This window comes from Numida meleagris, chromosome 17, assembly GCF_002078875.1.
Source record: "Numida meleagris isolate 19003 breed g44 Domestic line chromosome 17, NumMel1.0, whole genome shotgun sequence".
NCBI lineage: Eukaryota > Metazoa > Chordata > Aves > Galliformes > Numididae > Numida > Numida meleagris.
In genome coordinates, this window is record NC_034425.1 from 1,749,605 (window position 1) to 1,765,418 (window position 15,814).

Sequence of the window (15,814 nt, forward strand, 5' to 3'; positions counted from 1 at the left end):
CCATGGAAGCATCCAGAAGTGTTAGCAGGTCTAACCCTGTTTTCAGCCAAGTAGGATCCAGGCTGAAATCAAATGGCTTATGGGATGCTCCCAGAGGGCTGTTCCTAGTGAGCTTTTCCAGCCCTCAGTGTTGTGCCCCCCCCTCCCCCCCCAGGGGCTGCCCCCATCCCTCTCAGCCCCGTGGCTATTTGCTTGGATTTACATTCACGCTAAGCCTCCCAGCATTAACAAGCCACTTCTCCCTGGGCTGATGAAAGGATAAAAGCGCCGAGTTGTGCCTGGGTTATTCACTTCCTGAGGGATAATTCAACATATTTCCCTTTCACCAAAGGACTTTTCCTGGGGAATCTTTAGCTGGCTCTTTGCAGGATGGTTTTATTGCACAGGGGGGAGACAGGCTTTATTTTAAAGTGCTTTAGCTGCTTCATTTCAGCCTTTGTTGATTGTGTTTCCTTTTATATATACTTTTTTGGGGCTTTCATTTCCCAGGGCTCCCTCTTATCTGCCTTTGGAGACAGCCCTTGTAAAAAAAAAAAAAAAAAATCAAAACCCAAAGCACTCTCCCTGGGATGCTTTCAAGAGAAAGGCCCCAACCCCTTTCAAACCTCTCTGGAGAAAAATAGATCCCAACCCTGCACACGCCACGTCCTGCAGGAAAGCCTTTGAAGTAAATTAAACCAAATTAGTGTCTATAATATAGATGAGCAGAGCAGCTCCCTGCTGCACCACCGGCCTGGCCCTTTGCGTAATCTTTAACCCCGCTCCCTTACTCCCAGCTCGCCTCTAATTGACCGTGAAGCACCTGGGGGTAATCTAGAGGCAACGCCATCTGCCCTCACAGGGCAGTGCTTCCTACTGCCCAGCCAAGGGGATGGAGAGTATTTAAAAGCCCTGAGAGGAAACTGGGATGATAAATTATTTTTTCTTCTCATTTTCTTGGTGTTTAGCATCCAATCTTGCTTTTCTTTCTTCTTTCCTCATAATAGGAGACATCCTGAGCCTGGGGCGTGCCAGCACCCAATGCACTTTGTTGTAATGGTGAAGATGAAGCTGTCAGTCAACCTCTTTGCAGCTCAGGAGCAGCGGAGAAAGATTCCTAACCCTAATAGTGCCAGAGCTCTGCAGGTTGTGCTTTCCCACAAACCCCCTGTGTGTGTGGGTCACCCATGACTCCAGAAACAGACCAAACTTGCCCACAGTCTGGCATGAGCTATGCTGGTGTTTGACTTAGTCAAAAAGTGTATTATTCTAGTGGGGGGAGAATGAGTGTTGGGGGCATTTAACCCTCCTTTGGCCCCGTGTTGTACCTAGAAAGAAGCACATGGCTGTGCAAGCAGCAAGCTGGGCAGGGTTGCAGCATGCATGCAGGCACTTGACAGATACTGGTGTCAAAAGATAATTGCATGAGCAATTATATGCGTGCACGTGCAAGGGAAGTGTTGCATATGCAAATGACCTGACAGTGCCAGGAGGTAACCGTGTACCTGGTAATTGTGGGGCAGCTGGAGCGCTGCACGCCTCACTGCCCTGGTGCTTCTCTGAAAATTCACATCTCATCTGGGGGTCCTGAGCCATTCCCTGTCCTGACTGAGTGTCCTGGGGCTCAGATGGACTCCAAGTTCTTGAATGGGCAGCGAATTGAGCCCTCTATGTCTGCTGGACATACTACCAGCTTGTCCTGGTGCTTTCAGTGCCCCATGAGGGCTGGGTGCAGGACAGGACCCTGCCAGGAGAGAGCAGGGAGTGAACGCCAGCCTGAGTTCTGCCTGGGTTCAAGCTCATGGTTCTTCAGGCAGGATCTTTGCCAGGGCTCAGGCTGCCTTGGGTGCTTCCTGCACAGCCAGCCTCTGAGGTTTACTCATTTACAAACCTCTGCAGCAGGTACACATCCATTTTTCACGAGAGGTTTCAGAGCAACACTTGGGGACACCCTTGGGATGAGTGGCATTGTGCTGGGATGTCTTCTGCTGTGGCAATAACCTCTGAAGAGCTCTGATGTTGGCACCAGCTGAGTTTCTTCTGACAGAGCATGAGCAGAAGTGTCTGGACATGGCCAGTGAAGGCAGGAATGGGAACAAGTGTGAAATTTGATGTTAATATCAGAGAGCTGTGTTGGGTGCTGACTGGCTGACTTTCCCAGCCTCGGAGAGGATGCTTCACAGTCCTGGGAGCATTTCCTCTGGGGCTGTACTTGCCCGGCAGCGTTTGTGGCAATTATTTTGGTCCCTGAAAGTGTTCTTGTGGACAGAGACTTCAGAAGGGGCTGCATATTTTATAAGCGTGGCTATAAATAAATCATGGCCAAATTAAATCATGAAGCAAAAATAAAACCCCATGAAGCAAAAATAAAACCCCATGAAGCTGGCAGGCAAACGAGCAAAATCTCTGATCCCTGGAAACATGCACAGGAAAGCAGGTTCCTCTGGCATTTGTGCCAGGCTGTGGGGTGCAGGGGCCTGGTGGCCATTGTGACATTTGGGCACTGAGTCATGCAGACATCTGCCCAGCTTTCGCTGTGTCATGTCATGGTGCCACAAGTCCGTTCCAGCTTTTACATTGCTGTTTTTCTTTCCCATTTGTCTGGATCCTGTGCAACATGCTTCCTATTTTCCCTGATCTCCAAGTGCTTTGCAAAGGGCTTTCTTTTACTCCTACACTGAGCAGCCCCTACACACAGCATCCACCTCCTGCTCTGGGGCTGGCTGATTCAAGCTGAACCCGATCATTTACGTGCTGCTTATTATGTGTAAGGATGCTCAGGCAGGACCAATTTAATTTCAGACGTCAACTTTTTGGCTGACATTCAATGCAGGCCAGCTCGGATTGATGCTCCACAGTTAAGCGCAGTGTGGGAATGTTTTTGGGGTGTGGAATAGGCTCCTTTCCAGAGGGGATTTGCATCCTCCCCAAACCTGGTGCTGTCCCTGGGCGGACCTGCACATATGATGTCCCTTGCCTCCTTCAGTCTTAGGCTCCTCTGCCTGGAAAACCAGATAATCCCACACTGGGGCTTAATTCCAGGCAAAAGGAAGAGCCAATAAATCTCAATGAATGTAAACGATGTCATCTTTAACCAAGGCTGTGTAGTGGGTGAAGCTATTACCAGGGGGGCGGGCAGCTTCACACTGTAAGGTCAGACTGGGTTATCTGATGCCCTGTGGGGCTGGAAGCAGTCTGTCTCAGCAAGTTAATAGCTCTTTCCCACCAGCCTTGTAACATCAGGCAGGGTACCAGACCTCCTCTGCATGGAAAACATGAGTTTGTACCTAGGAAAATAAAAGGAGAGTATTTTTAGCAGTGGATTGGAATAATGAAAAGGAAATTCTCATTGCTGGGAGTGGTAGGAGGCATTATTTGCTGTCTCTGTTTCGTCTTAAGTGGTTACTGACTGCTACAAGTGCTCTGAGGAAAAAGAGGTGAGGAAAGAAAGAAGAGGATGAGAGTAAGAAGGTGATGTTGTCACTTGGCGCTTCAGGGGTTACTGAGGTGTCAGCTTTGTAGCATGTTTTGGAGCTTGGTGTGAAGGTGGACTGGCTGAGCATCCTGACTGCTTTTGCCAAACACTCCTTATGCTTCCGACACCTGCTTGGCCCATCTCTTCTAGACCAGCCTGCTCTCAAACCTCCCTCTTACCACCAAAAGCAACAGATGCGGCTCCTCTAGTCCATCAATATGTGATGAGCAGCCAGAGCCCACCTAGCACTGATTCAGTCTCATCCCATCAAGATAACAAGATTCCCCTATCCACTGCATCCCAAAGAGCGGGTCTCATGTTTGCATTTAGCAGCATTCACACAACCATGGCTGTTCTCTGGGAAGAGGAGCATGGATTTGATATTTCCTCCCTTTGAAAGACCGGCAAAAGCTTAATACATGGTGCTCATTGGAAAAAGCATTTGCTTCAGACTTGGTCTTCCTCAGGGCTGTGCCTATATTTGAATCCTGGGTGCTCCCTTCTGCTAAAAGCCGCCAGCAGCTTCCCCTTTAGCCCTAGGGCTGCTTTGTCACTCAGGTGAGTCCTGGGGCTGTGATTTATGAGTTTCAGGCTGGCGTCTTCACTTCCTTTCTGTTCTGCCTGGTGGTGTCCCTTTGGCGTGCCCAGCCCTGGCAGTGAACTAGCAGTGGGACTGAGCACCTGGAGATGTTTCGCACCCATGGAAATCTGATGTGCAGGCACACTGGTGACGATGGCAAACTGTAACAGAGTGGACTATTCAGCCAGGATCCCTCATTCTTTGCTTTACGGACTTGTAAGTAATAGATGGGTGAGGCGAGAGGGTAAGTAGCTGGCCCAGGGTGGCAGTGATTCCCCAGTAAGCAGCTGTTTGGAGCACCCTATGCTCTCAGTCCCCATCCTGGGGCTGGGTGTCCCTCTCTCTGCTGCCCTGCTGGGAGTGGCCAGGTCCCAGCAGCACCAAAACCTGGGCAGGCCTGTGGGGTGATGGGGATAAACCCAGAGGGAGGGAGGGAGGAAGCGTTAAACACTCTGATCGCGCTATCTTCTGGGAGATAATACTTTTAATTTTCAGCACACAAAGAATATGTCCTGAACCAGAAGGGGTTTGCCTAATTCATCATGCTTGCTTTCCACACAATACCAGGGCTGACAAGCATAACATTTTAAAATGAGAGAAGTGGACATAATTAATGCTCATGAATTGCAAACGCTTCTTTATTAAAGGGCTCTTGCTTGCCCCTGGACCATCTGCTTCATATCACCGGGCCACGGTCCTGAGGCTATAATAACTCGCAGCTTTAATAATTTTACCTCTTAATTAAAGCTCATCTCGGAGTGCAGGAGCACAGACATGTTCTGGGCCCAGATTTGATTTTAACAGAGGAAACCTTGAGGGATGGATAATAGAATTTGCATCCTTGCCTTTGAAGAATCCCTTGGATGAGGGCCGTGGCCCTGCGTGAGAACCCTGTGTGCTGGCTGGAGGCTGTGGGGCCTGCTGCTAGGGGGCTGTGCTGGCCTCAGGGTGGCCTGTGCCCCTGTGTGACCATGTCATGAGCAGGGGGAGTGGTGGGACACCAGTTCCCTGCTTAGGAAAGGTGAAGGAGGGAGCAGAGGGGCCATGGAGGCTGAAGTTTCATCATTGCCTTCTGAAATTCCATTGTGATTTCTATCTGCCTGTTTCCATCAATGTCTTCAGAAAATCCATCGTTGTTTCTGTGCGGGGACTGGAAGTCTAAGCTCTGGATCTCCTGTGATGGTCATTGCGATGCCATGTATTGGCAGGACTAAGGCTTCCCTGCTTAAGCAGTAGGATGGATGGTGGCAGCTTAACCTGCAGGAGGATCCCAAGCCTATGTATTCTGGTGCTGGGTTAAATAAAGCCTTGGGCTGTGTAGAGGAGAAGGTCTTGGGCTCTGCCTGGTGCCAGTGGAACCTCAGGGCTCAGCCAGCCCTGAGCTCTGCCAAGGGCTGTGGCCAAGCCATCACCACCTGCATCTGCTGTCCCTGCAGATCCGGGCTGCAGAGCGACCTTTTGGGGGGCTGAGCTCCGTGCAGATGGGATGAGTTGACAGCGCGTGAAATATGGTGAATTAATGAGCACTTCATTGCCACTAGACGTGAGGCCGAAGGTCGAGGGCCATTAATAGAACTAGGCACGTATTCGTGCTTCATAATTCACACATCCCAGGCCTTCCTACAAACGGAACATTTTATTCTAAAATGTTGTTTTAATTATTTACATCTTGATTGATTGATAGAGAAGGGAATTCACCAAAGGTACATTAATGAGGAAGTGTTTGGCTTTCGAACGGCGCTTTGATTGTCGAACATGAAAATCAATATATCACCTAAGATCCAGCAAGATGTCTTTTATTTATTTATTTATCACCAATTTCGTCTTGATAGTGGCTGAAATTCCTCATGTAAGGCAGAGACGCATTCATAGGAGCGATGCATTCAACTTCATCAGGCGTGGGAAACCTTTTACAAGGGAGGAGAGATGGAAACTCTGATCTGTGTAGCAGAGAAAATGCAATGAGATTGCACTTTCCCATTTCATCTCGCCCAGTGTAGCTGGGTGGGGGGCTCCAGAGATCCCACCTGTACCCAGCAGCAATGCAGGCACTTCCCATGCACTCAGCATTGGGCGGCTGCTCGGAAGGGTTTCAGGTCCAACATCTGCATAGGACAACAATGGTCCCGCTGTAGGCTTGGTCCACAAGAACACAAGCATGGGAATTTCTCTGCTATTGCAGAGCAGTTTTCCCAAGCCGTTAGCCCATCCTGCTGCATTGCTCCTGCTGGAACTGAGCTCAGCTGGAGTGCAAGAGGGCTGGGGAGGTTTGTGCTGCGGGAGGCAGCAAATACACGGTGCCTGCTCAAGTCCTGATGGCAATCAATCACGTCATCCTCTCTCTTTATTTTCTATGAAGTTCAGAGAAAAAAAACCAACATTTACTTTAGTAGTTGCAACAGTTTCCTTTTGTTTTTGCTTTACTGACCAAAGCAGCTGGTTTTCAAAACTTTTCTTCAGGAAAAATCTTCTGGTTTTCATTACAGAAAACAAAACAAGCAGCTGCTTTTCTGTAACCAACATGTACTTTAAAGAAAATTCTTTCTTTTAGTGAAAAATTGGAACAAATGATTAGTTATGACTTTTCTTTATTTTTCCCTGAAAAAGAAATGAATTGCATTTCCAGTGACACGCCTCCAGCCAAATTCCAGTTTTGATGGGATGCACGCGGTGCTGCTGCCCAGTCTCTCTGCCTGGGCTCAGCCAGGATTTGGGCAGTGGCTGGGTTTGCTCTGTGATGCTGCAGGTTGCTGGGCTCAGCACTGACCCCGGGGAGCAGGGAGCGCAGGGGCAGGGGTCTGCAGCAGCTGCCTCCTCCTGGGTTCCTCGTGGTCTTTTGGAGGCTCATGCACCGTGAGTGGAGCTATCTCCTTTGGGTTGTGTTTTCCAGTACCTGGTAGAGCTAAAAATGAGTTGTGTGTGTTTCTGGAAAGCTGAGGTTCTCAAGGAGTGACGTATTTATGGAAGGTGAAGAGCGCCCTGATTTGGAATGGTGTGATGAGACCACAAGTGTTGTAAATAGGAGAAATAGGCTGAGAGGGCTCTGTATGGCAGAACCCTGGGACTGGGAGGAGATAGGGAAATATGAATACACACTGGGAGGGTTCATTTTCAAACTGATCCAGAATCAAACCCTGCATTCTACATCAATAATCATCCCTGGTCCTTAGGAAACATCCACCCAGTTCGGCAGCACATTCAAATACTCTGCAGCCCAAATGAGCTGCAGGAAGCCTTATTAATTTTGCAAAGGGTCTTGGAGCTGTGTGGAGCAGGACAGGCAGAGCAGGACAGCTGGAGCAGGTCCGTGCTGCTGCTTCTCCAGTGCACACCGAGGGCTGCCAAAGCCTGTGCTAGAGCAGAGCCTTGACTTCTTGAAGGCAAAGCTGCGGCCACGAGAGGGTGCTTTTGTCCTTATAGTTGAGCTCACAGCATAAAAACTGTGGAAAGGAATTAGTGGAAGGTCCTAGGAAACATTGTGCAGCCATGGTCTGTGTGTCCTGAGGAGCTGGGAGGGGATTAAAGACCCTGAGCAGCTCAGCCAACTCTTAGCACTCTGCAGAGTAAGTCAGATAATGTGCAAAAAATCACTGCAAAGGGTTGGTTTTAGTCCTGTTTCACCCATTTAATTGCAGTGAAATCAAGGGGAAATTCTTATTCTGGTGTACCTATTGTAGGAGAGCAGTGGCGACAGTGGGGGTGTTATATTCCAGACAAAAAAAATGTTGATGGTATCCACTGCTAAATGATGCAGATACTCAATAAAAAGCAATCCCTGCTCCCTCTGGTGACCCCAGTGCAGGCAAAACCTGAGTGTACTGCACTGGTCCCAGTGCGTGCTGATGGTGTTTTTTTCAGGCTGGGAAAACCTAGGGAGCTGATCTGCAGTTTGAGTGAAACTGTAATAAGTCAAGGGGCAAAGAAGACTTGGGAAGAGAACTAAATGGAGGAACTTCACTGGCAATAGGCAGCTTGCTGCAGGGCTGGAAACTGCCCTGTGTGCTTGATCACACTGCAGTGCTCAGCAGAGCTGGGACCACCCAGCTGAGACCTGGCTCAGACCTCTGAACCCCTCGCACCTCAGCTCCCCAGCCTCTGGGAGGAGAGAAGAGATCTGTCCTGCACTCCCTTCCCATGCTCCTGGTACAAGTTTGGCTTTGGCATTGTGGAGCTTCAGCATCATGCAGGTGCCTGTACCACCATGGTCTAGGTTAGGATCCTCTCCTCACTCCCAGCACCTTCATGAGCCCCACAGCAGCATGGCTTAACAAACCCAGATGTTTAGCCTTTGTCTGCAGCTGGATCATGCCGAAGATGGGCAGTCTGTCTTGGGGGAAGGGCTGCAGGAGGGCAACTGTGCTCCTGAAGTGCAGAGGGAAGGAAGCAGAGCAGAGCCTGTCTGTGTCACTGATGGAGTCACTGGTTTGGGTGAAAATATTCATCTTTTTGGCCAATGGGTCTGGGTCTCTTGTCTAAGAGAGAGTGGATGAAGAAGTGATGCTGGGAGGACGTGGGAGGCCCTCCAGGAATGGCTCCAGCCCACGGTAGTTCCTACATGAGATGATGATGAGCAGGGAAGGGAGGCAGATGTGCTGCGGAGGCTGCAGCTGCCCCATAAATGCAATCCAGTGCTTGAGGGACGCAGCCTGCATGGTGGGGTCAGGGCTCGCCCCATTCTCTCAGGAGATTCATGTTCTCAGGGCGAAGGCTCGGGGTTTTGGTGGGATATATATGGTAGTGGCAGTGGCACAGAGCATGGAGCAAGGCTGGGAAGGGGCTGAGCAGTAAAGGCAGCACAGACAGGAGGTGCTTTGTACAAAAATGGGGAGGGAGAGAGGGAAATGTTTCACCCTCCGCGTTGTAAAGAAAACTTCCCGCTTAAAAGCAAAATCCCATAATATTGTTTAAAAAAAGAAGTATTGCCCGTAGGCATGGATCTCATAAAGGCTGGAAAAAGGCACCTCTCAAAGGAGCTTTTCAGAGAAAAGCCTTCGACCAGCCCACGCTTATGCCCCATGGGAGCACACCTTGGCAAGGGGCTTTATTTATCCAGCTGGGACACGGATCCCAAGCCTTTATGTCCTGAGCAGGATGTTTAGCCCAAGTGTTTTTGGGTGACTGGAAATTTACTCCGTGCAGGGAATATATGCCCTCAAATGGAAGGAAAAACAAACACTTTGGGCATGGTCTCGAGTGGAATATTGGCAATATTCGTTCTACTGTTTCATTGTGTACAGAGACCTGATTTAAACATTAAGAGAAGGGACATCAAACAGGGTGGGAAGCACAGAGGAATTGCAGAAGGTAAATGAATCTTCTCATTTCTCTCCAAATGAGTTATTAATCATCTCTAATTTACATATTCATTAACCATAACACACACCATATTTTTATTAATGTGGCAAAGAAACAATTACAGGTGAAAAATGGCTTGTCTGTTTATTTTATACACAGATCTTGTTCCTCATTTGCACGATTTAAAAAATGATGTTTCTTCTTGCCATGCTAAAAGGAAACTGTCTGCTCAGGATGTGTTGCAGTCTGAGACTATGGAAAGGACTGCTGGGATGAGCAGCAGGGGAACAACCAGCCTTGGTTGCTATGTTCTTTTTTTTTGCCAGGAATGGGTTACACTAAGTCAGTCCTGGGCTGGGACAAGGGGGACCAGCATGGTCCTGGGGTACCTCCCAATGGACGGGTTTCAGAAGGTACTTTGTGAAGGGACTGCAAATAAACACAGAAGTGCTCTCTATACATTTGCATTCAAGCAAGTGAAATGTGGGGAGCAGAAATAACAACATGAATATTCAAAGCCTCGTTCTGAATTGATTATGAAAGGGAACCATCTAATGGTCAATAGTGTCTTTTATTCTTAGGGAAGTGACATGAAGTTTTGGCTTAAAATGCTTGAGGAATGGTATCCCCAAGTTCCTTCCCACTTCCTTCCCTGCAGTTTTATGAGGAATATTACAAGATTTCAGTAATCTTTTAGTAAACCAGCCATGAGCCACTAGTCCAAAGAGAGAGCTTTGCTATCCCCACTGATATTCCTTTGGTCAAGAACATTAAGTCAGAGTTAAGTGAAGAGATGTTGCAGAGAAAAAAAATACATTGCTAATGAAAATCTTATACTGTGAATTACCATGGGTGAGCAGTGCAGCTGGGAGCATTGTCTGGATGTTGCAATAACTGGACATCAAACCTGTCTTTGGGAAAGATCCTTCCCATCCTCATCCCCACCTTCCTGGTCTGATTGGCAAGGGAAGTAAGAGCTGTTTGCCTCTTTCAGTAGTGGGAAGCAACCCAGTTTCTAGGGTTCTTCCCACACAGGGATCAAGGTAGGATTGTGTTCTTGCCTGCCTTCCCGAAGTGTAGGGACTGGTTGCTGTTGGACACAGGGATGCACACAGGGAATCTCTTTTGTCTGCGCTCTATGCTGTCTTCTCAATGTTTAAGAAAAAAAGGATGGTCTTTGGAACTGCCTCTGCTCTGGGAATCATAGAATCACCATAAAATTGCTTAGGTTGAAAGGGACATGGACAGTCATCTAGTTTCAATTCCATGCTGTGGGCAGGGTTGCCACCCCTAAGACCATTTTGCCCAGGGCTCCATCCAACCTGACCTTGAATGCTTCCAGGGATGGGGCATCCACATGAGTTCTTCTTTCAGTCTGTACACATATCTGGATTGCCTTGACCCAAGTGCCAGACGCTGCACTTGGCCTTGTTGAACTTTGTTAGGGCCCACTTAGGCCCACTTTTTAAGCCTGTTCTGCTTCCTCTGGATGGCATCCCTTCCATCCATTGTATCAACTGCACCTCTCAACTGCAGACTTGAATTCTATGTCATTGATAAACGTGTTAAAGAGCACTGGTCCCAGGATGATCCCCTGGGGGACAGAACTTAACGCCAGCGTCCACCCGGACATAGAGCCATTGACTGCGACTCTTTGGCTGGCACCATGCAACCAATTCCTTATCCACTGAATAGTCAACTCTTTAAATCCATATCTCTCCAATTTAGAGATAAGAATGTGGTATGGGACCATATCAAAGGCTTTGTGGAAGTCCAGGTAGACAACATTGATTGCTCTTCCTTTGTCCGCCGATATGTCACTCCATTGTAGGAGGCCACCAGATTGCTGAGGCACGATCTGCCCTTGGTGAAACCATGCTGACTGTCTCAGATCACCTCCTCATCACTCCTGTCACTCAATATCTCTTTCAGGAGGATCTGCTCCATGATCTTCCCAGGCACAGAGGTGAGACTCACCTGTCTGTAGTTCCCCAGGTCTTCCTTTCTACCCTGTTTTAAAAGTGGGAAATTTAATAGGAATTGTCCAAAACCAAAAGTTTTTTCTGTAGAGAAAAAGGAATAAGCAGACTGACACACAGTGTCACCCCATAAGAAGCCCAGTTTAGAAATGCTCACCCTCCAGAAAGCAAGAAGACACAGAAGTCTGGGCTTCAGGAAGGGAGGCTGTTCAGATGCATTCAAATAGTGGAGTTTTGGTGGGGAAAGGAAGAATCCAACAGCAGGAGAGCAGCAAGGATGGTAGGGCAGGGATGGTTGGGTGGGAGGGGGAGAATCCAACTGCTGCTTCATACACAAGTAAGGGAACTGAGGAGACCTTGTACATGGTCCCATCACAAAATGCTGTTTTCAGGTAAAGAGGAATAAATTGCATTTTACTACAAAGTTTGAAGACTTTGCTGACATCAGGCAGTGGGGAGCACCCTTTGCAGTTCCAGGAGGGATTCTTGTGACTGTCAGAGTTTTATTTGTGTGAGCAGCTACCTTGCTGAATTTTTTCTCCCTGTACGAAGGAAAGGGGCTGCAGGCAGCCAGCTGGTGGAAGGACACGCCTGTCCTCATTCCCCTTCTCATGCATGAATGCACTGGCTGATTTCAAGTGAATTTGACAGGAAGGTAAATATCGAAATAACAAATGTGTGTACCTGCATGGGAAGTTGGCTGAGGTTTGGCCATCTCACATCTGCTGTAATTGCTTTGGGCTGACTCCCCAGCCAAGCCCAGGGGCTGACATGCTGCAGCCAGCATCTCCTGCAAGGGGACGTGTGGAAGGACCAAGAGAGGAATGTTATGGGCACGGACGGAGATGAAAGTAATCTTAGCCCTGATTCAGTTATAAAATAAATCAAAGGAGAGACATGTATCCACGGGAAAATAGAGTACATTCATTGTGCTGTTCATGGGGCTGCCCGTCTCCTCTGTACGGGTGGGAATGCACAGAACACCTTTCTGTTCTTGGCAAGAATATTGCACTTATTACTTATCCGAATCTTAAACACCAACAAAAAGATCTGGAAGGGGGAGTTTCTTTCAGAGATCATCTGTGAAGTCGGGTCCATTCTCATAAAAGTCCAGTGCAGGGAGGACTGGTAAAGTTTCATGATGAATGATAAAGTATAGAGGCTTGCTGTAAGTGCCTGGCTCAGGGCATAAGCCTTTCTTCAGTGTCCTGTGGTGGTTTCACACCTCCCTGCTCCCCTTGGTGGCAGGTAGGACTTTGTGAACCCCCCATTTATTGCAAGCAGGCAAGGTGCCCTGCAGTGTCGGTGGTTTCCCATGAACTTGAAAGAGTCTGTTCAGTGTGTTTGTTCTCCTTTATTCATTATATTTTTTTGATAGACTTCTCTGTTTCTCCAATGCCTGGTTTGCATTTCTCTCCATTTTATTTAATGATTATTACTACTTAGGAATGCTTTCCCAATCTTAGTGTTAATGTGTCCTGGAACTGCACTAGAAGGAGGCCCCAGTTTCTGTTCCCCAGTGTCACAGAACATACCAGAACCAGATGATAATTCTTGTATACAGATGTCTTGTGTAATAAGCAGGTCCAAAGGAATCACACCAGTGGTGCTTGGTTTAAAATCTAGGGGTGCTGGAGCTGGGAATGGATGGCTCTGTGGTCCCCATACAGCTCCTGGCTGATAGCAGGATGCTATAACATTGAACACCTTCTTTCAGAAGGGAACATCATGTAACACGGGCTCCAGATCAAGCTGCACTTGGTCACTAGATTTTTCTTTAGTTAGTTACAGCATAGCTATTCTCCTACAATTTGAACCAGCATATGCCAGTATTGCAGTAACAATAAAAGCAAAAATATGATTCAGTGCTCTTCAATTACTGTTAAAAATGAATTGGTATTGCTGTCCTGATTTTTTAAACGGGAAACTGAGGCATGGGAATGACTTGGGATGCCTCTGAGTGGCCTGTGAGGGTAAGTGTGCCCTGTTCCCACCTCATCTCTGCCTGGTGGCATAGCTCAGCTAGGGCAAGGTGCATCTTGGTGTTGCCTCATACCTGAGCTGAGCCAGGCTGGTCCCATCCGAAACCATGCGGTTAGCAGCACCATCTCCCTGAGGCTTTCTGGGGACTTGTTCGCCCTGCTTTCATTCCCATCAGTCTACCAGTGCTGCAAGAGGGAATGATTTTTATCTCCTTTATAAAGTTTGAGAAGCTGCTGCCAATGATCCTCACACTGCTGGGCTACTTCAGCCCCAGACCTGCCTGGGAGCCTCGCTCCCTGCTTTGTGCCTTAGCTGCTGGCTCCGTACCAGACAGCACCCATCGCGTCTCTCCTTGGGAGTGTTCCCATGCTCACAGCTCAGAAATCTGCTGTGGCAGGATGGGGCCCTGCCCTCGCAGTGCCTTTGTTGATGCAATGCCTTTAGAATGGAGCTACAAGCTGCGTTCCTCTCCGCGGCTGCTGCCTGAGGCGCTCAAAGAGAATTGTGGAGATTTATCAGCAGTCAGGTCAGGGGAGCTGGTGTTCAGCAGCTCCATTTCTGCTTGTGTATCGTAATCAGTCCTGTTAAACCAAATAATCTCCCCCAGACCACTGCATTCATGCATTTCTTCCCTCCTTTGTTTCCATCGGCGCTTTCCTTCTTGTCTGAGCCCTTAAACAACTTTGACCGCAACGAGTTGGTGATCGGCAGAGAACCCCGTCCATTCAATGTGAAAATACTGGTGCTTCCGCGTCATTTCATAGCACATCTGGGGTCCCTCGGGCCCACATACCATCACTGCCCAGCAGGCCAGGCCAAGAAAAGCAGGAGGAAGAAAAATAAATGTGATGACAGTTGGGCTCTTGCAAATGAGTCTTGGTCTGAAACAAGCCAGAAAAGAGTAAGCGTCTTGCACCGCCCCACATGGAACGTGCAATGTTCACACCGTGGGGGCAAAGGTCTGCAATGTGAGCTTGCACCACTAATGTAGGCAGACTTCCTGCCTGCTGCTGCTGCAGGAAATATTTGGGCACTTGCTGATCAGCTGTGTTGCAATGCCTGTGTGTGAATGAAGAGGAGAGAGTATGGGTGCTGGGCTGCAAGGGGTTGCCCCTCCTCCAGCCCTGGTTTTCTGGGCACATCTCCTGCCCATGCATGTGTTTGGGCTTTGGCAATGCTACAGGTGTGCCCTAGGGCTCCCTTGTTTTTTAGCTTGCGTGCTCCAGCTTCATTTGTCTTGGCATAAAAACAACTCTGGCCAGGTGCACAGATGTGTGCTTCAAATCTGTGCCAGGGTCCAGGGAGCTGCTTCTTGGGTGACCAACATTTGCTGTTCCCAGGGACTTAAATTCACTGTGTAGGAGCTTGGGGTTAAAGGACAGACTTTTCTTGCAGGCAGAAGAAATTTGACTCCCTAGCAATGAAGAGTTAACCTGAATCTGAGCAGCACATTTTGGATTTTATTGTCCTCCGATGCCACCACACAGTTCCCTGGGCTGCCTTTCCTGCCTTTATAGCTGCTCCTGTTCCTCTCTGTTCCTGCACACCATGAGTCTCTGGGTGGTTTGTGCACACTTGGCTGCGCCTCAGTTCCCTGCGGTCCTCTCCATTTCTCAACCCTGGGGCTCCAGAATGTGCACTGTGTTCTGGTTAACTTCTGCTCCACCAGCAAGCTGGAAAACTTCTCCAGCAATGTCAGAAATCTCCAGCAGTTGATATTTATTAAGGCTTTTGCTGCCTGAAAGAAATGTAAAAGCCAACCCAAGTGATTGATAGACCCGATCTGGATTGCTCTGTGTTTTCTTAGCCAGGTTGAAATTTGGCTTGAATGAATGAAATCTGGAAGTCTCTTCCTAACAGCAGCACGGCCAACCACAGCTTCTGGCTGGGTCGATAGCAGAGATGAAATACATGCTTAGCAGGACCCAGGCTGTAAGACATTTGCCACTGGAGCCTGTGCCTCTCTTGCTTGCACAGCATTGGTCAGCTGAAGCTGTGCTCACCAACAGCAAGGAGTTGTTTAGGGCTGAGTTCTGGCACAATCCCTATCTCGAGATACGTCTGCCCCTGCTTGTTTGGGAACAAACCATAACTCATGCCTTCAAAGCAAAGCCAAGCTGCCAAGTTTCGGTGCAGAGCCTCATGGCCATTAAATCTGGAGAAGGTTCTGTGACTGCTGCTATCCACCCCCCTCCAAAGCCTTTGGATTGCAGCTGTCCTTCCCACGAATCTGCCACAGCTGACAGTCCTCAGCCACTGCAGAGTGTGTGCACCGTGCTAATCCATCAGAGGCGCTTTGTGGGATGCTTTGTGCAAGTGCCCTGCAGCTCAAGACTTGCAGGGGTGCACTGCCAAGGACGTATCTTCCCAGCAAACAGCTCGACACGTTTCTCCTGCGTGCAAACAGCCCGGGGTGGGGTGAGATGTGGGAGCAGAAGGGAGCTTTGCATGACAGCCAACAGAAGTGCTGAATCACAGGGAAGCCCCTTTCAGCGCTGGGGAGCGGAGAGGAGCTGCAGAGGC